General features: G+C 36.6%; 1 protein-coding gene across 1 annotated transcript in view; it reads left to right on the top strand.

Moving 5' to 3' along the window:
• Nucleotides 1–2,293: 2,293 nt before the first annotated feature.
• LOC131035001 (uncharacterized) overlaps nt 2,294–26,859 on the top strand; it is an 81,955-nt gene continuing 57,389 nt past the window's right edge. Inside the window, exon 1 of the mRNA XM_057966634.1 lies at nt 2,294–2,674. The gene's annotated coding sequence lies outside the window, so the exon portion shown is untranslated. The remainder of the gene's footprint in view (nt 2,675–26,859) is intronic.

Consider the following 26,859-nt stretch of genomic DNA (forward strand, 5'->3'; position numbering starts at 1 on the left):
GAGGCGATTTTAATTTTCCTAACAAGTCATTTGAAAAAAACATAACATTAACAAATTTGCATGACTATAACATCATTTAAGCATAACATTCAAAAAAAACTACATATCCATAATAACATAAAATGCAATATTAAACCCTTTAGAATTCAATATGCATATGCAACTACATGAGTGTTTGTGTGTGCATCGGGTTCCATCATTCTAATCATTATTGGGTGGCTAGGACACTTCTACCTCAACCATGTTCTCATCTTTAACGTGTACTTGCACTTATTCGTAGACAGATTCTCGTCAATAGGTTAGTCCATAAAACCATAGCGGAAAGACGTGCAACATAACATTTCATCATCATTTTAGTTTCAATTTTATGCACTTGGAAATAACATCATTTAACCATAATCAAACACTCATAAGATAATTGACCAATAGTCTCAACCAGTTTATTGTATTAATAATGCAAGTAAAAAGATGAGATGTGACAATTTATTGGTTATTCATTATTCAAGGGAATTATGCTTTATTCTCCAATTGAAACCATAAATATCATTATTTGAGGATTGATGTTTAAATAGTTTGATTTGAGGATGAATACCCTCATTGTAGAAGCCTAAGATAAAAACCCTATTGGTTTCACAAGATAAAGAATGAAACCCCTTTGCTTCTTGCATAAGTTCACTAGATGTCATTATGGACTAGCACAAATCTTTGGAAGTAGTATTAGATTGTTAGATGGTTATGGTTACTTTTGTAGTGTTGTAATGTATTTTAGATTAGTCTCATGGCACCAAGTTTATCATTTTTTCTATTTGTTGTGGGTCTTGTGCATACTAATTTATATAGCTATGTCTACTAGTGTGTAACACATTTTGTGATTATTTATCTATAAAACTCATGTATTTATAAGTCGATTATATTTTAGACACATTTAATATAAAGAGGGTTTTAGTATTACCTACAATTTGGTATCTTCATTTTTTAATCTAGGTAAATTAGTGTTGATGTAAATTAATGAAAGCATATTAGGACTCTCATCAATTTAGGATTAAATATATAATTTGTAGTATATCTTCTATTTGGGAACCTAACTTGCAATATTAGGGTTTAATGTTATTTGAATCGATGTAAGACAATTTTTCTAGGTTTGCTAGAGTTGAATAAAAATTGATTAGGATTTGTTAGATTAGGTAAAATATTGAAGTCTAAAGTATAATCCTAAGCCATAAATATTTCGGTGTGAACATTAATACATTTAAGAGTAATATAAAGAACTCTTGGACATATTTCAAGTTATTGAAGCTATTGTTCAAATATTAATATAATATAGGGTTTGTAAAGTTTTGAAGTTAAATACTTAAATCCAAAATATATTTGTACAATAAAAAGTTTATTCGCTGAAGGTTTTAATTATATATTTTCAAGAATACTTTCCCTAGAATATTTTCCCTAGAATATTGCATGATACAAATATTATACTTTTTAATAATACAAAGCACTAGATGGCTAATTATTGAAAAAGTGGGTGTGTGGCATGAGACATAGGATATATGTTTACCTTTGAATTGTCTCTCGAAACGACATTTTTACTTAAAGTTAAGTTGGGAAGGTTGCAAGGTGGAAAGTGTTATACTCTTTAGAGTATAGATGCAAAAATGTTGATTTGTGAATCAAAAAACCATTTGAATTGTTTGCGTATGATGAAATTCAATACAATTTTCAAGATAGCTTGTAAGAGGTCATCATCTACTCTTTCAAAGAGAGAGTTGTTGAAAAAGAAAGAACTACTAGTCAAAATTCACATTAGAAGAATGAAACTTTATACACAAAAAATAACCAAAAATTAAGCTAAGGCTTTAACATTATTTAATGTCTTTCATCAACATCTCACTTCTTTAGTTTTGACTAAACAAATGCTATAAATTATTTTGATCTTGAAAATGTTATTTAAAATCTTTATATATCTATCTAAATACACACTTTCATGTTAACATCCCAATAAATTATTCTTGTAAAAAAAACACAAATATATAATTTTAAGTATGTAATTATATTTAAAATACTCATCATTGCAAATGTTAAAATTCCAAAAATTTTAAAGACTAAAAATTAATTATTAATACCTGCCTTGAGAGAAAAATATTAATAAGAATCAATCCAAACAAAAAAGATCATATAGGTAGTGGACCAATCTATAAATACTTTTCTTTCCTAAAAATTTAAAAAATATCTTTTAATATTAAAATTATAAAATAAATGATGATAAGAAATAGCAATTTTTTTTAAAAATTACCCGATAGTTAGCCGCCAGGCCATACTTTGTTGCAGCATTCACAAGGAAAGTTGTGTCACGCTAGGAATAAACCATCAGGCAGTGAAACATTCCAAACCCCACGCCTGAAAACAAATTTTAACTGGCAACCAATATATTCGTTTAAAACGCTGCAAAAATCTTCTCTCCACCTTAGTAATGTAGGAGCTCTATAATCTCGATATTTTTAGATCTGCTTTTCGCTTCCTGTGAATGAATTGAAGCAGCAGCTGTAGGGAGAGCGGTTTTGGTTGATTTCAAAATAAATTCTGCCTTGGTAGGGTTTCGTGATATTTTTCCTGCAAACTCTGCCCATTATTTTTAATCGGCATTGTTGACAGAACAACTCAATTTGTGACGGATCTTGAGGTAAGTCACTTGCCTTGGTTTCAGTGAGTTTTTCAATATTTTGGGAATCTTTACGCAGCTGGATCAATTTTTGTTCTGTTTTATTTCATTGGAAAACAATTTTGTTGTTATCTGTTAAATAAATGGCATTGGTTCTGTGGTTTTATCTATGTCTCCTTTCATATCTGATATTATAACAATACCTAGTGTTAGATCCCTATTTGTTTCTTCACGTGGAGATATTTTGTGACAATTTTCATGACAGAATTATTTAGTTAGTAATGAATGGATATCAGCTACTGCTGATGCTGTAAATGCCATGGTTGCCAGAGCTATTTTCACATAGAGTGAATAATAGAGATCAGACTATCTTCATGTGTTAAACTTATCACATTCTTCTTGACAAACCTTATACATTGTACAGCATATTTCTTCACAGTTTTGTGCCATTATAGTGGCTCTTGTACTTTAAAGACAAAAAACCACTAGGTAAGGGATTGGTGTGGTACAGAGTAACTAAAATTTTAAAAGATTATGTTGAATAAGTGACAAACAGCTTGGTTTTCCACATGGGTACATCCTCTCACATGGTTGGTTACTTGGTTAGTTCTCAGGGGTACAATTAGGTACTAATATGCTTTTGATATTATTACATTCTTTTGTGAAACCATGTGTCTATGTTACTTTAATAAGAACAGGGGTGCTACATTTGAGGGATCATCTTCCCATAGACAAATAGAGCTAGCATCCCTGCTTTTGCATCAATTGGAATGATTCGATATCCTTTTAGAAGCAATTCTAGATATGATTGTGTCTGACAGGTCTATCCTTAAAGTATTAGGTTTTTTATAACTGCAAAGAAGAATTGTCTCTAGAAATTTGATTTGAGTCTTTTGTATGCAAAAAATTGCACAATTTGGCATTTGTCTCTTCTGGTCGCCAATCATCTAAATTTCTTTTCCTAGTGTTGTTTTCTATTGCAAGGCACACAAAGAGTCTCCTATAACCTGCTTTTTAGGCACCTCGAAAAGGTTTTAGGTGCTTTTGACTGCAGAAAGGTGCACAACATTGTTTGTTCTTGATGCCATTTAACACAGGTAATATGAGCCTTAGCTTCCTCAGTCTTATCTTGATTGACGAGCTTTAATGGAGAAGTAATTACTTCAGTAATTTCTGCTTAAAGTATTTTCACTTTCTAGTGTTCTATACTTTGACACCATGCAACCATTAATCATCAGGTCTTGGGTCCCTGCTCATCAGTGAGTTGATAGAAAATATGAAACTTGTGTGTCCATACTTTTCGTACATAATATTAGTTGCATTAAAGGAAGAACATTCCTATTAATCCATCTTCACTCTCTCCAAAAGGCCCCAAAAACTTTAATTGCATTTTAGGAAAAAATTCTTTGGAGGACTAACCCTGCAAGCACTAGGTAAATTAGCTTATCTGCTATAGGTTTGGACTTGATGGATTGCCCTCAAGTTTCAAAGTATTTTTCTTTTTATCTTAGAAACTTGGAAAAGAACCATATTCTTAACAAGTGCTTCCAATCTAATTTGGTGTGCTTGCCTAGTTGTCCTCTAGGGATGAAAATTCGCCAAGTCTAATGAGAGCCATTAAATCATTGCAGTTTGAGAACTCCAGAAGACAATATGATACCTCGAGCAGGATTTTTGTTTTTAATGGGTGCGAAATACCATTAATGGCTATCATAGATTGCAAATCATAGGGCCTAGGTGGTGGGTAAGAGGTTCTTCTATTGGCCAACCTTTGGTAGCCTTCATAGAGTGTAAGCTAGAGGTCTTCATAGAGTGTAAGCTAGAGGGCTTTGTTTGAGAGATGGCTCTGAGATTTGCATTTTAAAAATTATGATGAAACCACAATACAATGGTCAAGTAGGTGGTTTTTGCAACACAATGAGTTTACCAATTCTGCTTTTATATATAACAAAATCCTATAACCCTCCAGTTCAAACTATGTCAAACTCTATAGCTTTGCCAAATCTTGTTTCTCTCTTAAAAAATCTCAGATTACTCTACAAAGTCCATGGTCATCAATCATGTAGCAATAGCAGCTGCCTCAATGCAAGACTCAAAACCTATTGTTATTACTCTCTACAAAACCCTTCATGATTTAAGTTTTATTTTGTAATGGGTGATTATTGCTCTAATGAATTTTCCAGGAAGCAAAGCCTGAAAAGGATAGCTCACCCGCTACTTAGAGAATTTCTTTATAGATATTTGATTATATACTTATTAGATGACTACCTACTACTCAAAAACATGGAAACTCATATTTGTTTATGATAATTATATACCTTACTGATCATCAATTTTTGGAGGGTATTAACTCAATCTTTTGGCTAAAAGTTATATGTATGTTATGTAAAGATGAGCTACTTATTATAAGTGAATCAATTTTGTTTCATTGTTCAACTTGACTATATTGAATATTTGAGGATCAATTACAAGTATTTCAAACAAAGTATGCACAACACTATAAGAAATCTAATATGATCAAACTGGTTGCTATTATAATTGATATTTATTTAAAATCTGAATCTGGCTTTTTGCATAATACTATATGAACATTTGAAATGATAAATGCACATTAAAAAGGTTAATCTATTATAGGTTTTATTATTCCTGCACCAAGACTAAAATTATTTGATTATTGTGTTACTGATCATTTTGGTGATATCTTAGTTATAGGAAATCTACCATAAACGATGTTTTCGAAATAAATGGTGAAAGTGCTATGCCATGGATGGAACAATTTTTAAGCTAGCTATTAATTACCTTCTATGGATCTTTAATCAAAAAGCTAAATACAAAAGTAGCTCTGGTAGCATTAATGTGACTTAGAAGATTAGTTAAAGAGTTTTTCATCTGCGTAATAGTAAAAGTCCCACCTAATTATATGATAATCAAGCTAGTTTTCTTTTACCAAAGATTCCTATTTCCAAAAAAATAAAGAAAAGCACATTAAAATCATGGGCACTTCACTCAATGGAAAGTATTTAATTATAAAAGTTCTCTCCATTTTTGTTCATCTGATTATCAAGTGGAAGATATACTATGATCAAGAAGGAATAGAATTTAATCTTAGCATTCACATATCAAACCTTTGTGTATCACCAAATTCTTCAAATTCAACTAAATTCTTGGCCATAGGGTGATGCCATTGAGGGGGAGTGTGCATGTCAATGACACCTCATAGAGGCTAAATTTTGGATGTAAGCTCTAACAGGCATAACATAAGACCTTTGGGCATAACATGTATAATTCTTTTGAGCGTATTGTGAATCCTTGCTTATAAAAACATTGTATTATAATAAGACCTATCGGCACTATGTAATGAACCTGGGGGAGGATGATTTGAGGAGTATTGAGCTCCAATAAGAATTTTATAAGATCTCAAAAGCATCATTTTTTAGAACATTAAGATTATAAGCTATGACAAGATGACTTTCATGTAGTTTGGAATACATGGTCCTCATTTTGGCATATATTTTTGTTCCTACCTATAACTATCAAAGAAGACCTACATTAGTGGAATACTTTATTTTTTATTTTATAAATATTGACAATTGATGCCCCTTATTAATGTTTCAAGGGAGTGTTAGAATATAATGTTATTAGGAGTCATAGCCTTATAATATTTAAATATTGTTCTAATGTAAGGTTATTGTTTTTTTTTTGTTCGGTAATAGTGATTTTTTATTAAAAACACGGGATTTTGAACTGGCCCAAACCAGGTGGGGCTACAATTAGGGAGCCTCCTCCCCTAAGCCATCCCCCCCTTCAAGAGAGGGGTCATATATTGCTATACATTATAATTATCATGGCGCTCCGGTTTTCCCTGCAGCTAAGTGTCTATATTGCTATACATTAAAATTATCATGGCGCTCCGGTAAGGTGCCCAGGAAGTCTATAGCAGTAAGGTGCCCAGGAAGTCTATAGCAGTAACACTAGTTATCATTAGAAGGTAGGCTAGTATAATAACACCTGGAGATTCAGAGTATAATGATAACCTATTTGAAGGGCTGTTACAGTAAGGTGCCCAGGAAGTCTATACTTGTAGGCCCAAGGGCAGCATCCTTGTACCCCCTTGGCCTCATGGGGCTCCCCGATCTTAAACCATGAGGTGGCATGCCTATGAGATAATCCCAACAACGTTTTCCTGACTATAACTCCTCTTCCTTTTATCATACCAGGAGCATTCAGAATAATGTATAATTCTGGTTCACTAAATTGATGTGAACATAATGTATTTCCAGCAAAGTTGCATGGACACGGATACGGATACAAATATGGATACGGTATTGGATATGGATACGGTCATTTTTTTAAGACCCCCAATATGGATACGGCTCGATATGACATTCACAAAAAACACATACACATATATTTAACACAATTTTCTAAGTTATAGAGGAGATTTTTCATTATTTCAAAAGCAATATAGACACTTAATTTAGCAATTTACAATATGCAAAAAAAGTGGAGTTGAATTGGAAGATAACCCAAAAAAATGGGTTGCTGAAATAGAAAAGCATTTCATATGTCTTTCTCATTTCGTGTAGATTTTAGTTATACCAACTTTTTTTTTTAAAATCGCATGAATGAAGTTTTTTTCAATTAAGTTTAAGAAGATTTACGTCAAATTTTGAAAAAATTTAATAACATAGTATTTGGCTCGAATGGAAATCAAGGTTTTTCGGGCATGCGTGTCTATAGTATCTGACGTGTGTCCGAGCTGTATTGGATACGGGGATACACGTGCCCAGGGAGGGACACAGGAGTTTCCGGCTACTCTGATTTCCAGTGCATTAATCAGTAAACATAAATATGCAGAATGTTGATATGTTAACCAGAAATATGTATACTTGTATGCAGAAACTGATCATAAATATTGCTACAGAATTTAATGTGTATGTATACAAGGATGCATACCGATTGTTCTTATTTACTGAGCTTGGAAGTGCTTAGCTAAGTCACAAAATACGGCAATTTTCATGGATGAGGTTCGAATTTCATCGAATTTCAAACATCTATAAAAAAATCGTTTAAATTCGACCATTAATTCGTACGGACAAGGACATCATTTTTTTTACTGAAGAAAAAATCTAAAAAGCATTTTTTTAGGGTTTCTGAGTCTACAGCGGGTCTGCGGTAGCGATTTCTGAGTCTACGGCGGGTTCTCTGTGTCTGCGGTGGGTTCTTTGTGTGTGGTGGGTTATCTTTGTGTTTGTTGTCACTGTCGTGCATACCTCCTCCATCGTTGCTGTGCATACCTCCTCCATCGTTGCCAACAGTCGTGTTCAGGAAGGCTTCTTCAATTATTAATGTTTTGGTTTGCCCGACGGTATTCATATAATCCGTATTCAGTATTGCCCAACAATATAATGGCTTCAAATCTATAATGTTAAGCAATGTTAAGCAATTATATAATGTTAAGCAATGTTAAGCAATTACATAATGACAATATAATGTTTTGTTTAATGTATTTATAGTGTTAAGCAATTATATAATGACAATATAATGTTTTGTTTAATGATTTCACATGTTTCTTATGGTTTATATATTATAAATGTGCCATCTTTTTATAATGACTTCAAATCTATTTAGCAATGCTTAAGCTTTTTTTATAGTTTACAAGAAGTATACATATATTTAAAAGTAAACAAAATTATATAAGGCGAATTTTATCCTATTTTTTTTTCCCAATTTTTCCCTTGTTGAATTTCATCTGAATTTCATGGCAGTCGAATTCGAATTCGAATTCGAACCTTGTGACTTAGGTGCTTAGTGTATTGTTTCCTTATTCTGATCCTGATGTGTTATTCTCTTTGTCTTGATTGCTGGATGGATGATTTCTCCAAAACACCCGATCCATTGAGGTGCCTGTGTGCCTCTTCACTTCCTGACGTCTTCCTTCTTCCTCTATTCTTTCTGCCAAATTATATCTATCCCCTTCAAGCCTGCAGACCGATCCTATTTATCTAAAGTGCAAGGGCAGATTAGGAAAGATGCGTCTCTTGTAGGAGGGCGTGTTTATCAAGGGGTACAACCTTTGTGTTAACCGTTTCACCAAGAACAAAGATGTTACTGCCTGTAACTTATTAACAATTCTGATCTGAACTGATCGATGGTGATGTTACTGGATGCTTTGATCCCTTTCCTTTATATCTCTCAATGTGAGGGAGAGGTCACACCTCTTCATCATGTATGCCCTTTGGCAAGAGACACACCCTTTCACCTTTAGCACTCTTTGAAAGAGTGCAACTCTTCATTATTTCTGCCCTTTGAAAGGGACACAACCTTTCACAATCAGATCTGCACTTTTTATTTAAGTCAGTTCTCCACTTCTGATTCCCCAAAAATTATCCCTTCAAATGAGGCTCTCTTCTCCCCTTTATACCTCAAATCTGGGGGAGTCACAACTTATAATTTCATGCCTTTGTCCATTCATTAACTTAGTTAAATTTTTAATTATATTTAATTGTATTTTTTTTCATTTTAATTTTATTTTTATTCTTTTAAATTTAAATTTTATTATTAATATTTACCATTAAATTCTATTTCAAAGTGGGGACATTACAGCCTGTGGGCTGCCTAAAAGTAGGAGTGAACCTCCAGATTAGGGTCTGGTTCCCCTTATGACCCTATGTAACTACTGAACTTGATGAGGAAAAGGGGAAAGTGATGACTGAAATGAAATCCTACTGCTACTAAAGGGTGATGCACCAAGATTTTGAATATGAAAATACTGATCTAGCTCACAATCTGATTTAAAAGACTTTTATTTTGCTCACAACTCATTTTAAAACATGGAATACATAAACATTTCATGTGAAGGTACTATTTTCAAGTGATTGTATGAAGGAAAATGAAATTTTACAACTCCAAACTATTGATAAACAATTGAACACAACATATAACCTGTACTAAACATGCCATTTCTTGCTCAACAGTGCTTGAAATGGAAAAGGAAGTAAAGGATCTGAAGACAAATCACAATAACTTTCCCAAAATTCACACATATACAATAAGAGACAAGAATATGGAGAAGGAACACTTGCTGATTTTATTAAATCAGAAAAGAGCTTCAATTACAATGTATAATATATCTGAAAAAACGCAGAAAATTTGAGCTACAAGACAATCTCTCTGCTGAAGTACAAGAAAGAAGCAAGAACTAACTGAAGAAAGGAGCTGACGTTGCCTTTTATTGAGAGGAAGCTCCTGGTTTGAAATTCAAATTCTTGGCTCCCTTTTGATTTGATGTCTCAGTTATCCATCTTGACTGAAAGTGACTGGATGAGTGAACTGAGAATGAAGATGAGATGGCTCCTAGCTGACTGCAACTACTCCTTCAAATCAGGACCTTAACTAATGTCTCCTCCTTGAAATCAGGGATCAGGTGTTGTGGATGCACACTCCTCTTTTGAAATTCAAAATTCCTTCTGTTGATGCTAACTGAAAATCAGACTAACATTTACTTATAGTAACACCACCTTCTGAAAAATAGGCTCCATTTATGATGTCATTTTCAAAATTTGAAAATTAGAATAGCCTTCTAGGCCGATGATGCTCCTTGACTACTCTTAGAAATATGGACTGTACTTGCTCAAGGATCCTCTCTACATCACACAAAATACCATAGTCTCTGCTCTTTGGTGACCATATGACATAGCAACAATGTCCTATCTATGCTTCTTCCTAGCTTATTTGCTATTTCACTGCTACATGACAGTAACTCCCCTTTGATCTTTCATGACAGTCCTCACTACTAATGACATATCTTTGGCCATTGTCTTAAAGCATTATTATCACTGTTCTAGATGCACCATTACTACCATCTTTGACAGCATCATTCACTACTTTAGCTTATGATTTATCATATCACTATTGTGACTCCTTTCAGCATTGTCATTACTTTGGTCATGCGTCTGCATTTCCTCATTTCTGATCACTGCTATGACAAAGAGTGCCACTGTCCTCAAGCATACTTTCTTTTGGCATTTATCATTGTCTTTCAAGTTTTAACAGTACTTGAACACTGCTATTTCAATTTTCAACATTTCTAATCACTGATTTTGCTGTCTTTTAATCACTGTTTCTTGGCGTTGAATGTCAGTGTTTTGCAGCATTGATTCTCTCTGTTTTACAGCATTATTGTCACTGTTCTACTGCTGCACTCTTCATTATGATTGCTTTGAAACATTTGTCTCATTGTCTCTTTGATAACGCTACTTCTTTGTTGAATACTTATTGGGAAAAACAGTGAACAGCTATCTTTATGACTGCCATGAATCCCTTCACCGATCAACATGCTCTATGATTGCTTTGAAATGTTTATGACCTCTCTGATTTTTTATTCATATCCATAAATCACTGTCACATACATCCATGAAGGTCACTCTTTTCATTGCTGCATTCATCTCTGATCTGCCCTTTATAGCACTGCTTTGAAACCTTCTTACTATCATTATGAACAAATAACGTCACAAGGGTTGCTTTTGCTGATCTCATGCATTCTTCTTGACTGATACTTTGCTCTCAGCCTTAGAACTGCAACTTTGTATCAGACCTTTACTTGCGATGTCAAGGTCTGCTCCTTGTTAATGGTGTAGGCACTGCTTTCTTTGAGGCAAGTTCTTGTATCTTCACTGTGTGTTCTTTGTCTATCTTTATTGCTGCACTTATGATTGCATCAAAACCCTTCACTGTCATCAATCATTCCATCATGCTAAAGCCTCTCTGACCTTATAGCAGTGAGGTCTATCTATGGATTATCACCCATTGCTAACTGTATGTTGGCATCTTCCTGTAGCTCTCACTGTTGCTCTTCAGCAGATCTGCATACATCCCTTTTTCATGACTGCTCTTCAACTGATCCTGCCTTTGATATTTGATGGACTGTTATTGCTTTGTGACCGTGATCTTTGTAATCTCTTTTCTCTGTTTAAGCTGTAACTGCCTTTGACTGCAACAAGACTCCATGGAGATCTCTTTGTCTTCTTTCTTAGCTTGGTCTGCTGCTTGACCCCTTGCCATGGATGGTGGTGTTCATGCAGACCCCCTTTTGCTTTCATGATTTTGTATTCACTGCTACTATAAGGCCCTTGTGACTGTCATTTGATTTTGAGTGTTTTGTCCACGACAATATTATCCTCTCTTTAATCCTCAATGGCAATGCATTGTACCTCTTTTGTTCTTAGCAACAGTGTTTTATCTCTGCTCTAAAACATGAGTGTCTTGATCTCCATTCTACAAGACATGTTGATCTCAGATTATGACAGTCATGTCTCCACTATCCATCATGCTCTTCATGACATGTCTATACCTTTTGATGGTTAAGGCAGGGTTTTCTTTCACTTAGATTTAGAAAACTTGTCATTCACTAAGTTTTCTCACTTGACATGGACTTGCACTACTTTTGAGCATTTGTGAATAAAGACTTTGTGAGAGCAGTCCTGATACCTCATTAGAACAACAATAAATCTTGAAGGAAAGCCTCTACAAACAGTCATTTGATAATGAAAGACAATAATGAAAGTCGTGGATCGGTTATGCAAACCAGAAGAGCATTAAAACTTTCTAAAACTAGTAACACCAACTGAGGAGAACAATGAATGCAACAAAGAGAACAGTTAATGCAAACTCATCACGTTTTTTTTTTGCATGCCTAGGGCTTGAAACCCTACTTCTTCTGTGCATTAAACTATTGTTCTAGCTTGCCAAACTGGAAGTTCTCTCAACAGATCATCTCTTTTTCAAAGCAATCGATATTTTCCTTTTGACAAACTGCTATTTCTTGGCGGCCATTGATGAGCAAAAACACAAAACTAGGTCTTTCTTTGAAGAAAACTGCAGTTTGCTCTCCTTTCCCTGAGTTTTTCTCTCTGACCACGGGTTCAAACTTGAGTTCTCTTCTCTTTGGGTCAAGCATACGTTGGAAAAGCTTTCATGGAGTTCCCTCCAAAACATAAAGACTGATTTTCAAATCTTAGGCTCATAAGGTATGTGATTCCCCTCCAAAACAAATCCTTTTGAAGAATTAGACAATAGATTTTACAATATGTTCATGGAAATAAAACCCCATTTTTACACTTAAATGACCAACTTAGACTCTAAAGCCTTGTTTGAACTTGAAATTAACCCCTAAGCCTGAGACTCTTTTGACAAGGATTAAAACTTTGATTTACATTGTTGACCAACCTAAAATCGAAGTGACACAAAAGAATCATTGAGTGCAATTAAGGCATAAAGCCTAAATTGGATAACATTCTGGCGACATCTCAGGGGTTTTTGCTTGTTGAACACTATAGGACCAGTTGGCTTTATTATATCCATTGGGCACATAAGACTTAGGAGATCTAAGAACAACCTAGAACAAACTTGCAATTCTGCTGTCAATGTAAAGACCTTAAGATCTATATGATCTGAATTTCCTGCTCTTCTTAAGCTGTTAATTTCAAAAACAGACTTGCCAACACAATATAGATATAAGAAAAGAAATTGAACCCCAAAATTATTTATAGATCATTCAAACATTTGATCGTGCTACATAGATTTACTTAGAAACTGCAAATTTTGGAATTCTGATTTATTCATAGAAAACTTGAACAAAACTCTTAACAGCAGCAATTTGCTTACAGAACGCTGAATCCTCTAATAATAGACTTCCAACTACTGATATTGCAGACCCAAAATGGAGTTTGAGCAATACATAGCAGAGCAGAGGTGATTCGTGGTGGTTTTGTCCCTTCACCCAGATGTGCACAACAACATACAAATTCTCCAGCATACCCCGAAATCAAATTGAGATTGCAATATATAATAACATAGGGTGGTTTAGGGAACCACCTTCACAAGAAACCCTAGGGCGGCTAGATGCTAAAGACAAAACAGGGGAAACCGCCTCCAAAGAGGACCCTAAGGCGGTTTGCTACTAGAGACAAGATAGATCTAATTTCTCTTCTAGGATACGGCTGTCACTACAAGACAAAATGAATACAGTTGTCACTACAAAACAAAACTAGGCTTCTTCAAGAAGTCGATGGTTCTAACTAGAAGATTCTAGACCAAATTGGATTCTTTGTTTCCTACAAAAGATAAGACTAACAGCTGGCAGTAATCTGATTTCTTCCTTTGATTTTTCTGGAAGGAGACAAGCTTGCACAATTGGCAGCCAGTACTGCCGTCCAGGCCAGATGACCTCATCTTTCACGGGTTCATCACAGTCCTCCCATCCCCTAATTGCTTGTCCTCAAGCAATTTCAGGTTAGGGTGTTTGAAGATTTCAATTCCTTCCCAGGTTGCATCTTCTGGTGGTAGTCCCTTCCACTTGATTAGATATTCTGGAATAGCTTTGTTATGTAATCTCTTCTCCCTTACATCCAGAACAAATTCAGGTTCAAGGATTAATTTTCCTTCATAGTCCAGCGGAGGGAGCTCCATGGATGGGTTGATCTGTTGTTCGAGGGGTTTCTTTAAGCATGAAATATGGAAAGTACTGTGAATTTTGCTGTTTGATGGTAACTCCAACTTGTAAGCAACCTGTCCCACCTTTTTATTCACTCGATAAGGACCACAAAAGCGTGGTTTTAGCTTATCTTCATAGACGACTGTCTAAAAGGCTGTAACCTTAGAAACACCAAATCACCCTCCTCAAATGTTCTTTCTGTTCGATGTCTATCTGCATGCATCTTCTGCTGATTTTGGGCTTGTTGCAAGTTCTCTTTGAGGGCTTCCAAAATATCCTTGCTCTGCTGAATCAAATCCGTAGCACTAGGTACTCTACTATTAGTGAGAATCAAATCCACAAAGGAGGTTGTATCATGGCCGTACAATGCTTTAAAGGGGGACATCCCAATCGACATATGATGAGTAGTATTGGAGCAGTATTCCCCAAGATGTAGCCATCTGACCCATGATGTTTGTTGACTTGTTACGTAGTTCCGTAGATAACCTTCAATCCACCTGTTCACTATCTCTGTTTGTCCATCCGTTTGCGGATGATAACTGGTACTGGGTGTCAACTCCGTTCTTGTCAAGCGAAATAACTCTTGCCAAAACAAGCTGAGAAATCTGCTGGCCCTATCACTGACAATTGTTTTCGGCAACCCATGTAGCCTAAAGACCTCCCTAAAGAAAAGATCAGCCACTTGAGGCGCCTTAAAGTCTTATGATATAGCATAGAAGTGTGCATACTTGGCAAGTCTATTTACCTCCACATATAAACAATCCTTGCCTTGGGCCTTTGGCAAACCAGTAATAAAATCCATAGATATGCTTTCCCATTTTTGGCTGGGGATAGGTAGAGGCTGTAGTAACCCTGGTGGAAAAACATGCTTAGCTTTGTTCTGTTGACATTCCTTACATTCCCTTACATGCTGCATCACATCCTTCTTTAATCCTTTCCACGAAAAATGCTCCCGTTCTTGTTTATATGTTTTGTAGAATCCTGGGCGGCCAACCAATGGAGTGTCATGGCATGCCTTCAAGATTTTTTCCTTCATTTTAGATTCAGGCGTAAGATATACTCGCCCCTTGTAGAGAATCAGCTCATTCATTGTTTTGAATCTGTCATCTTGTACCTTGCCCTCCAAGATTTCACTAGCAAATGATTTTTTTACATATTCAGCTGTAATCAATGCTTTCCAATCAGAGGTTATATCAAAAGTAGAATGCAAATGAGGTTTCTGAGATAAAGCATCTGCCACTATATTGTTCTTTCCTTTCACATACTCAATATCAAAAGCATAAGCCTAGATTTTACTGATCCACTTTTGCTGTCTATCATTCAATTCTTGCTGATTAGGGAAATAATTTAGGCTACTATGATCAGTTTTTACCACAAACTTATTGCCAACTAAATATTGCTTGAATTTGGTTGGTGCATGCATTATGGCTAGCATTTCCTTATCATAAATAGAGAATTTATGTTCAGCCTCCTTAAGCTTCCTACTCTCAAAAGCTATAGGGTGTTTATTTTGCATCAGAATAGCCCCTATTCCCTCTCCAGATGCATCGCATTCTAAAACAAAAAGGAGTGAAAAATCTGGAATTACTAAGACGGAGCACAAACTCATAACCTCCTTAAGCTTATCAAAAGCTTGCTGGGCTGATGTTGTCCATATAAATGCTCCTTTCTTGGTTAGATTTTTAAGGGGGCTGCCAACTGTGAAAATCCACAAAGAAACCTCCGGTAGTAGCTGCATAGTCCAACAAATCCCCTCAATTGTGTCCAATTGTTGGGTCTAGGCCATTCTTGAGTGACTTTGATCTTATCCTTATCAACACTTACTCCATGTTCGTTGATCTTGAAGCTTAGATTTAAGATTTCTTGTAACCCAAATTTACACTTGGATGCTTTGGCATAAAGGGACTGCTGCTCTAAGATTCCCAGTACCTCATATAAGTGTTGTAGATGGTCCTCCCAAGATTTGCTATAAACCAAGATGTCATAAAAAAAGACGAGGACAAATTTTCTTAACTGTTGAATAAATACTTGGTTCATACATGATTGAAAAGTTGCTGGGGCATTTGTTAAACCAAAGGGCATCACCAAGAATTCATAGTGCCTGTAGTGACACCGGAATGCTATCTTGCATACATCTTCATCCCACACCTTAATCTGATGGTATCTTGAACACAAATCAATTTTGGAGAAGAAACTAGCTCCATGTAATTCATCAATCAATTCATCAATGTGTGGTATTGGATGGCGATTGTTTATAGTCTTCTTATTGAGGGCTCGGTAATCAATGCACGTTCTCATGGTTCCATCTTTCTTCTTGACCAGCACTACGGAAGATGCAAAAGGGCTGGAACTAGGCCGCATATGCTCCATGTCGAGTAATTCTTTGATTGCCTTTTGAATTTCTTCCTTGTAAACCTTTAGATGGCGATATGGAGTGATCATCATTGGTTTTGCCTCCTCTTCAAGTTCAATGATGTGTTGGAAACCCCTACTAGGTAGTAACCTGGGGGGTATGTCTCTGAAGACTTTATTATCTTTATCCAAAATGATTTGAATCTGCATGTTGTTAGCACCTTCTTTCTTTGCATCATTTGCATTAGTAATAAGGCATTCTGCTGCCCAACCTACCTGTTTCTTATGGAACACTCACTCCATCCTCTTGGCCAATTTTTCCATTGTTTTGTTGGAGATTCCTTGAAGTATTATCCTTTTTCCATTAAATATGAAAGTCATTTCCAACTTTCGGTGGCTAATCTCGTATTTATCAATTGCATGCAGCCATTGACAACCCAAGACTACTTCCATGTCCATGTCAATCACATAAAAATCATCCTTCAATTGATATTCCCCCATAGACAACTCCGTTTGGGGAACCTTTTGAGTGCAAGAAAGAGTAGTACCACTGGCTACCTTTACTCCAAACCCTTCAATTGAAATTGTTTTCAGACCAAGCCTCCTCACTACTTCCTCATTTACATAATTATAGGTGGCTCCATTGTCAATAAGGATGAATACTCATTGACCCTTCAAAACGTCTTTTATGCGGAAGGCACTATAACATGGTTCTGCAGTAAGTGTTGCAAGTGTATCGCCTTCAGGCCCCTTGATTGTTTCTGTTTCATTTTCAACATCAGCCTCTTCGGTTTCATCTTCGAAGATCACCTCAATATAATGTATTTGTCCTTTACCTAAGCATCGATGCCCTAGTTGCCGTGGTTCCTTGCATGTAAAGCACAACTTCCGTCTCAGCTCATTTCTACGGACTTCCATTTGATTGGGCCTTGTTAAAGGCATCCTAGGAGGTATTGGATTTTTCTGAAAAGTTTTCTTGAATTGTATGGGTGGGGCTGTCCTCCTGCTGCTGAAAGTATCCTTGACCACTGAATCCTCTAAGTTAAGAGCTGTTGTGTTGGCTTCTTGGAATGTTGTCGGGTTTAAGGCTTTCAGCAATCCCTTAAGTGGCTCAGCTAATCCTTCTGCGAAGAGTATTATCAGCCTTCTATCCGTCACATTGGGCACCATTACCACAAGTCTCTGAAATTCTGCTACATAGTCTTCCACTCTACGTTCTTGCTTCAATTGAGCTAGGTTACGGAAATGATCCTCGGGGTCGGTTTTATTGAATCTTTCAATCAGCCTTTGACTGAAATCTTCTATGGTGGAAATTGTGTCATGTCCTTGAGTTACGAGTCCGTGGTACCACCACTCATGAGCTATTTCTTCCAAGTGTAAAGTGGCGAACTTGATAGCTTCTTCTGTCATTGGGTTTGATGAGTAGTAAGTGTCCAGCTTTTGCAACCAAGATCTTGTTGTGGTACTACTTGTTCCCTCAAAATTTGGTAAAGTAGTTTTGCCCAGGCATTGCTGAATGTCTTATCTTCCATCATACTCCTTCCTCCTATATCCACCTTTGGATTTCAATCCACAGTATTCAGGGAAAGACATGCTGTTCTTAACTACTTCGCTTAACGTATTATATTTCGCCAAAAGGCGATCCATTTCATCAGGCTGGTTGGGTTGATCCTTCCTGACCTCTTCATTTGGCAAAAATTTAGCCCTAAATGTTTTGGCTGAATTCCTCTCACTGCCAAGGGCAAATCTTGCTTCCTTGAAATTGTTTCCTTCATCCTGAAGGGTAGACTTCCCTTTATTGGTAATGCTTACTTCATCCTTCTCATTGGCGGAATTCCTGCCATCTTGATTCTGTTTAAGCCCTCTCACCAATTGGGTGACTTCCTTTAATGTCTCTGCTAGACCGAGTTGCAGGGCTTCAGAACGTTTAAAGTAAGCCTTTGCATCTTCATCACTGTCACCCATGTTGAAACTCTTCTTTGTCTCTCTCAGATGGTACCACTGTTCCCTCTCACTCATAAAATGAACCCACAGCTGGCAGGGCTGAAGCTCTGATACCACTGTAAAGACCTTAAGATCTATATGATTTGAATCTCTTGCTCTTCTTAAGCTGTTAAATTCAAAAACAGACTTGCCAACACAATATAGATATAAGAAAAGAAACTGAACCTCAAAATTATTTATAGATCATTTAAACACTTAATCGTGCAACATAGATTTACTTAGAAACTGCAAATTCTGGAATTCTGATTTATTCATAGAAAACTGGAACCAAACTCTTAACAGCAGTTTTCTTACAAAACACTGAATCCTCTAACAATAGACTTCCAACTACAGATATTGCAGATCCAGAGTGGAGTTTGAGCAATACACAACAGAGCAGAGGTGATTCGTGGGGGTTTCGTCCCTTCACCCTAGCGTGCACATCAGCATACAAATTATCCAGCATACCCCGAAATCAAACTGAGACTGCAATATATAATAACATAGGGCAGTTTAGGGAACCACCTTCACAAGAAACCCTAGGGCGGCTAGATGCTAAAGACAAAATAGGGGAAACTGCCTCCAAAGAGGACCCTAAGGTGGTTTGCTACTAGACACAAGACAAATTTAATTTCCCTTCTAGGATATGGCTGTCACTACATGACAAAACGGATATAGTTGTCACTACAAAACAAAACTAGGCTTCTTCAAGAAGTCGATGGTTCTAACTAGAAGATTCCAAACCAAATCTGATTCTTTTTTTCCTACAAAAGATAAGACTAACAGCTAGCAGTAATCTGATTTCTTCCTTTGATTTTTTTGAAAGGAGACAAACTTGCACAGTTGGCAGCCAGTACTACCGTGCAGGCCAGGTGGCCTCATCTTTCACAGGTCCATCATAGTCAAAAGCATTAATAGCAACTAACTGACAAACCAGACTGAAAGACTTGTGCTCAGGTACTTGCAGGAACATAAACATGACTGAAAACAACACCTAAACTCTAAAACATTGATTCTACAACACCTTATTGAAAGGAAAACTATTCTAATATTTACAAAAGTTGAAACATCACCTCAATAGCAGAGCTTGAGGTGAATCCCATTGATTGGGATTGGCAACTCCTCTCCATCAAGCTTGGACAATTGAAAAGCATTATGCTTTTTACAACTTGTGATTACATAGGGAGCATCTTGTTGTGCGTTTTGGCACACACACCCTGATCTTGACGGCGATCCCCATGTTTGTTTGCCCTTGTAGGAGAAAGCGAGCAATGAAAAGAAGTTGGGAAGGCTTCAAAATCGCAAATTCGCCCTATTTCCCAAAAAAGTAATGTTTTAGGCTGAAAGTCTCTAAACTCCAGAATCGCTTCAAAGGCCGAAACTGAACAAGATCATCTAGAGTTGCATTTCGACCCATTTAGCCGAAAATAACAAATCCCCCGTAAAGGCTGAGAATGAAGTGAAGAAGTAAGAAATTCGACCAAGTCAAAAAACGCCTTAAACAAAATCGCGCAAAAATCTTTAGAGGGCCGAACTAAGAATCCAAATCGCACATTTTCCTCAAATGGCCTGAAAATCATCGGGTGAAGGAGTTTCGAAATAGAAAATCATTCATTTTCCTTCATTCGGCCAAAAACTTAAGAAAGTAAAATCGCACAATATTCGTAGAATGCCCGAAGTTCACCTTCCATTTCTCTCAGAACCCCTCAAAAGGCCGAAAAGTTCCCCCTGGGCATCGCGCAAGGTCATTGGGGCTAAGTGCGAAGTGAGGGAGACCTTTTTTGGATGCCTTCATATCGCCCCTGCAATCTCGTAGTAAATAAACTCGACATTCTTTTTTTCGAGTTTCACAGTGCAGAGAGGGAAAGCAAAATCGCGCAAAACATTGTTGTAAGCCGAAAATAACTAAAGTCACTCATTTTTAATCTAATGCCTGAATTGCAATAGGGACTAAGTTCGCAGGAATAGTGCCCATAGGCCGAAATAAAATAAATAGACCAATTTCTCGCAAGAAGCTCATTTAGGCCGAAAGTGAAATAAGAGTCTAAATCGTGCCATGGAGTCAGTTTGGTCGAAAATGGGAACAAAGTTCAAAGCTCACAAAAGAGTCTTTTAAGCCTAAAAGCTTAACAAACACTTATTGACTCACAAAATTGGCTTTCAGGTCGAAGAAGGAGAAGCAACTCAAAATTTTCAAAATCACCTTTTAGGCCAAAATCGGCTAAATAGAGCAAAATTTTGCAAAAGGTCTATTTAGACCGAAATTAGAAAAACTCGCAAAGTCCTTCTCGAGGTTTGAATTTTGTCAAGTCAAAAGAAGGGGGGGCATTTTAAAGTTTAAAATTTGTAAACCAAAAGTTCGCTTATTTCCTTCAAGAATTGTGAATTTCATAACAAGCAATTTTGGCATTTAAAACCTAAGGCAAGTCACACTTTTGGCAAGGATCGGCGATTTTATAAATTTTGCAAGGAATTAAAGTCCTCATTTTCACTCATGAAGCCGAGTTTCTTGAATAAAGCTTGACATCACCTAAAATTTAATGTTTGTTAAATTAATTTATTTAATTTTCCAAAATGATTAATTCTAGTCAAAATCGATTGCTTGCAGAATTAACGACATTGAGAGAGGCTAAGGCGTCCACCTGAAACGGAAATTGGGGACGTGATTGTGATCAATGTCGAGAGGCAAAAATGCAAAGAGCAAGTTCAAAACGACAAAGCCAGGCGCTAATGAAGAGCGTGTTGTAGGGGATCAAAACAAAGCATGGGGAAGCATGCTACCAGACGACAAGTTGAAATCCACCAACGGGATTGAAGACCAAGAACACAAAATGCTACCAAATATGCATTCTCAGGATACACAGCTGGATTTAATTCCATAAATTCTATTTTTGAAAACTGAAATTGTTTATTGTTAAATAATTGCTTGTGGGTCCCGTTCAAGATATTTTAAAACAAGGGACACAAGTTAGTTATTTCCAACTACCTGATTGACCAAATTAATGCCAAATAGTGGTAGGTAGTTGAGAATATGGTTGGGGGGATAGCTGAGAATTGAGTAGACATGGGTTAAAGCTGCCAGGCTTCTGGAAGGTTGATCAAGGCCTTTGGATGTAGTCAATCCTGGCTGTCGATTCAAATCGTAAAATCTATAAAGGCAGGGGCCTTTCTTTTGTAAAGGGTTAGAGTTTTTGTAGACAGTTAGAATAGGTTAGATTGTTAGAAGGTTAGAATTTAGTAGTTAGGAATAGCATAGAAATGTTGCAGAAATTGTTGTAATAGCAGCTGAAATCAATATATGGACATGGATTTAGTGTTTATCATCTTGGTTTTCTTCTGTTTGCATGGTTTTCTTCAGCAGATTAGATAGATCCTTTTGGTGTGCGGGTATTTTGATGGATTCGGGTTCATACCATTGGGGATATGCTGATTGTGTATCCCTTTGTATGGTTAGCTTGAGCCTTTAAAAATTGTGTTTAGTTCAATTGCAAGTGTCTGTTTGAGCTACGCCAAAATTGGGTGCTTAGCCATGCACTTGCAGTCTAAAAATCTTCTAAGTCCCCTTGAAAATTGCACCGTTCTTGTGAGGTTGTGAGTTATTCAGGCCAAGCAGGGATTGGTTATGTTGAATCTGTCTACTCGCAGACCAGTCTTGTTAATTTTACGTCTCTTAACCCTTCTCCTTTGCTTTTATTTCAGCAGATTAGATAGATCCTTTTGGTGTGCAGGTATTTTGATGGATTCGGGCTCATACCATTGAGGATATGCTGATTGTTTATCCTTGTGTATGGTTAGCCTGAGCCTTTAAATTTGTGTTTAGTTCAATTACAGGTGTCCATTTGAGCTACGCCAGAATTGGGTGCTTAGCCATGCGCCTGCAGTCTGAAAATCTTCTAAGTCCCCTTGAAGATTGCACCGTTCCGGTGAGGTTGTGAGTTATTCTGGCCAAGCAGGGATAGGTTATGTTGGATCCGTCTACTCGCACACCAGTCTTGTTAACTTTAGGTCCTCTAAACCCTTCTCCTTTGAATTTATTTCCTAGTTTGAGAATCGGATGCATACCAGCTTGTTGCAAAACGTAAGGCCCCTTGTGCTCCCAGCAAAACACATCAACCGTTGAGCTATCCCACAGTCATGAACTAACATTTGGAACCTTGAGGTTATTCCCTTTGATCAACAAAAACAACATTAGGGATTTCCTTATACAAGAGAGGATAAGATACTCATCAAGAACATTCTATTATGCGTTGGCCGGATAGAGTCGTAGCAATGCGATTTTAGCCACGTCAACACATCCCACATGGCATCAAACTTTGTATGCTTTCCAGGCTTACTTTTTTAGTTCATCCCACTTGAAAACCAAATCACCTTCTTTGAACAATCTTGGGACTTTTAGCACAATCGAACACAGAATAAAATACCAAAGTATCTTATCCTCTCTTGAGCAAAATCTTCCCAAATGCTAAACTATGTGATAAGCTTTCTATTGTGATAAGGTTTCTATTGTCGGGTCATGACTTGTGGATAAGCTCAATTGGTCATTGTGATTGTTGTTAATCCAAGGGGTCTTAATGTGATTGCTGTTAATCCAAGGGGCCTTATGTACTTCTTAATGGATGAATACCTAGACTTAAAGGAATGCTTTTCGAATGGTATGCAATAAAGTTCTTTCACTATTACTACTAAACGCTTGACAAAGAAAATGCAAAAGTTAAAGGCTTGAGAAATGCGAAACTACACCTAAGAATGTAAGGATGAAGGATGACTTTTAGTGAAACTCTACTAGTCTTTGTTTCGACATACGAGAACAACTCCACAAAGGCTAATGCAATCTTCTAAGGAAATTAAATGGATTTTCAAATTATTACCAAGCATAGCCATTAATAGAATGCATGTCAATGATTGAATAACAATTGAACTTAAGCACATTCAAGAATTCCAGTTGACCACACAAGGCGAATTTGCAATCAACAAATTGATAGTGGTATGGATTAGGAGCTTCACCAAGAATCATACACAACAATCTAACATTCAACTCATATACTTAAACAAAATTCTAAAGCTTAGATTGAGAAGATGAATAACCATGCAAATGCTCCAAAGATTGAATAGATAACACCACACTTCAATGTCTTTATTAATCCAGCAGCAAAATAGCAACAATTGTTCAAGCCTCTCTCATACATTACAAAATGAAAGATGGTAACTTATATAGAGCTCCAAAATGAAATATAGGGCTAAGATTGCTCTGAAATGAATGATTGAGATTAAAACCCTAATTAGGGTTAGTTGTAGCCAACTAACTCCATAATCAACCAATAGAAATTAAGCATGTTTCTGGCACAAACTTTGAAGAAATTTCCTTCAATGAGAAAATAAGCATCACATGGAGCTCACAACAAACTTTATTCTAGAAGTTCATTTCCTTGATGCTTCTCTTTGACGGCGAATGCAATTAATCTGGACATCACCGCGTTGAGCTCCTCCATGGACAAACTAGGCAAATTATCGAGTTTGAACTCAATCACCTCCAATGTGCCAGAACAAGTGGCTAAGGCCTTTTGCCATTTTGTTTCCTGTTTTCAGAATATCCCCATGAAGACCATGAATGAACAAACTTCATTCAAAACATTATCTGAGAAGCCAGTAGTTGGAAAGAAGATAGACTTTATCTTGTTATGCAATTCATCAACATTGAAACCATCTTCATCAAGCATGTCCTGGATAAACACTTCCCTAGTTGAGATGATAAATTGTTCTTGAATTCCTTTAAGTGTTTCTTTCATCTTGATATAATCATCTCTTGTTTTATGAAGAGTTTCCTTCCTTGTCATCAGAATGCAATACCACGTATTAAAAATTAAAATCATAGATTGCTTTTGCTTCCATCACTCCACCATCAATTAGCACCTGTTTGGGAATTTCCTTCAATGCCTGCAATCGTGGTATGGTCTTATCACGGATAAACTGTAATTCCTCCCATATCTCCATGATGTTGTGGATCCTGCACAAGAATGTGGTGACTTTGTCATATGTTTGCATGAATTCATGAGTGAAGGTACTAGCTTGTTGAAAAGCATTCTCAATCCATGTTTTAGTGACTTGGGCTATCATTCTTGTCTCTTCCATTCCTTCTTTGGAGAGTATCTGTGGTGGACATGGTGTGTCTTCTTTTTGCCAGGATGACATGTGGTGAATGTAGTTTATCAATTGCTTGTTTTCCTCCTTAAGTCGCTTCCTTTTCCTCACCTCAATCTGCAGTTGTTCTTCCATGTTAGAGGTTGATTCTCTAATTTCTAAAACTACTTGAGTGCGAGTGATAGGACCAATGTCTATCTCTCTTATGTCATAATCTTTTGCTGTAATTTGATCCTTATCAAATTTAGGAATAGCCACTTGTACTTTTCAAGAGCCAGATGTGTCATTCACAATCTTGGAATATTTCTTTGGCTTCTTTTCTTTATTCTGTTCTACTTTGGCAAGCAAAGTTTCCAAATCTCTTACCTCATCAACTATTATCACTGTTTTCTTGTTCATTCTTTCTTTCAACCATTTAGGCACTTGATCATCTTCCTCCTCCAATTCAGATTGCTGCTGATTACCCTTGGGAGCTGTGAATGTGTCTTCATAATGTTCTTGATTTTGATCATTAGCATCCATGCATTGTGTTTCTTCCATTGGATGGGTTTTTGGATCATAAACAAGTTCTTCATCATGAGGTGGTGAATTAACTTCATTGTCTCACTGATCGGTATCACTGGATTCATTAACACTTCCTCCTATCTTGTGCATTCTGAATGACTCCCTCATCTTCTTGTGAGATGTTCTTCCCTTTTGAGGTTGCATTCATGTCCACAAAGATGTCTTTCTCTCTGTTAGGAGTACTAGTAGTAGATGGAGTACTTGTTGTCTTTTGTTTCTTTTGCTGAGTTGAATCATCATCTATTCCTTTTCTCTTCCTAGCTTGGGCTTGCGAACTTTCGGGAATGTCCTGTTGACTACTCTCCCCTTGTGTGTTTACTTCATTTCCCGTGCTTTCATCTTCAGACTCTTCTGAATTCATATATAGATAAGATGACTCCTCATTATCCATTTGGTCATATGTTGGAGTGGTGCCTTTTGCTCTTAACTTGTCTGCCTGGTATAGTATCCATTTTTTAGTGTTTTCTAAGTTTCTAACACTAATTGATTTATTACTTTTGGTTGAGTGACTTCAGGAACATACCAATCTATTGCAGAGAGTGGCTTGTCCTTTTCCTTCTTATAATGTGGTAATACCATATCTTCATCACCTTCAACTTGGTCTGGAATTCTGAGCCTGATCAACTTGAGAGATAGTCTTGAATATGCTTTCTCTCTTATCTCAAAATTGTCAGCTGCATTTGCCCAATGGTCTTCAATATGCATGAAATGATGAAATATCTCCTTGTTTATTGTCCCAATGTTGTGGTAGGGATTGAAGTTGCTCCTTGAGGTATGAGTCCTGAGATTGTAGTGCTGTAGCTCTTCTTCCGATCCTTGTGCTGTTGAAATAGTGGGGCATGTTTCAGGTGACTTACCTATCTTGACTAGGAAGGTAGTCTTAGCTTTCTTCTTTCTTCTCTCAAGTGTATCATATTCTAACAACTGCCTAGATACTTCCAATTGTACCATCTTGTTTGTAGGATATGTAGGAAGACGATAAGCATAAGAAGAGCATCCTTGTATTCTCAAGTAGGTGAATTTGGGAAACTGAATGTACCAAAAACCATATTTTTTCACCAACTTCTTAGACTCCTTAGATAGCCTAATATGGGTGCCTCCTTGCAATGTGCATGGTGAAGGCATCATTCACCCTTCTATAGTGAGCAATACTATTTTTCAAATGCAATTGAGGATATGCATCATATGACAACATTTGTCCCTCAGCTGGTCCTACTGGTGCTCTACAATTCAATCCCTTGTATTTACCATGTCTAGCTAAGATGTACATCAAGTATGAGCTCATGTAAAATGTCTTAGTGTTCTCCACATTCATCAATTGCTCATGTAAATTATCACTAACTAATTTCGCCCAGTTGATGATGTTAGCTCCTTTGGTTACTTCTTCAATGTGGTATCACATCCATGGTTCATATGATGAAGCTTGAGGTGATCCCATGACTCTGTTTAGCATCATGATCAATTTTGCTAGTCCTTCCTTGAAATCTGATTTGAGGAGTGTTTTCTTCGGTACTCTGTTATGACTTTTTCTAGGCTCGAGGATCCAATTCTTATTGAGGATGTTGTCACAAGCTTCTGGTTTACTTTGGTAGAAAGTTAAGGCATAATCGTTGCTTTTGTAGATCATCTTGTCGTATGTAGGAACATTGAACACTTCAGTTACTGATAGTTCTGT

Source organism: Cryptomeria japonica, chromosome 4 (assembly GCF_030272615.1).
Source record: "Cryptomeria japonica chromosome 4, Sugi_1.0, whole genome shotgun sequence".
NCBI classification, from domain to species: domain Eukaryota; kingdom Viridiplantae; phylum Streptophyta; class Pinopsida; order Cupressales; family Cupressaceae; genus Cryptomeria; species Cryptomeria japonica.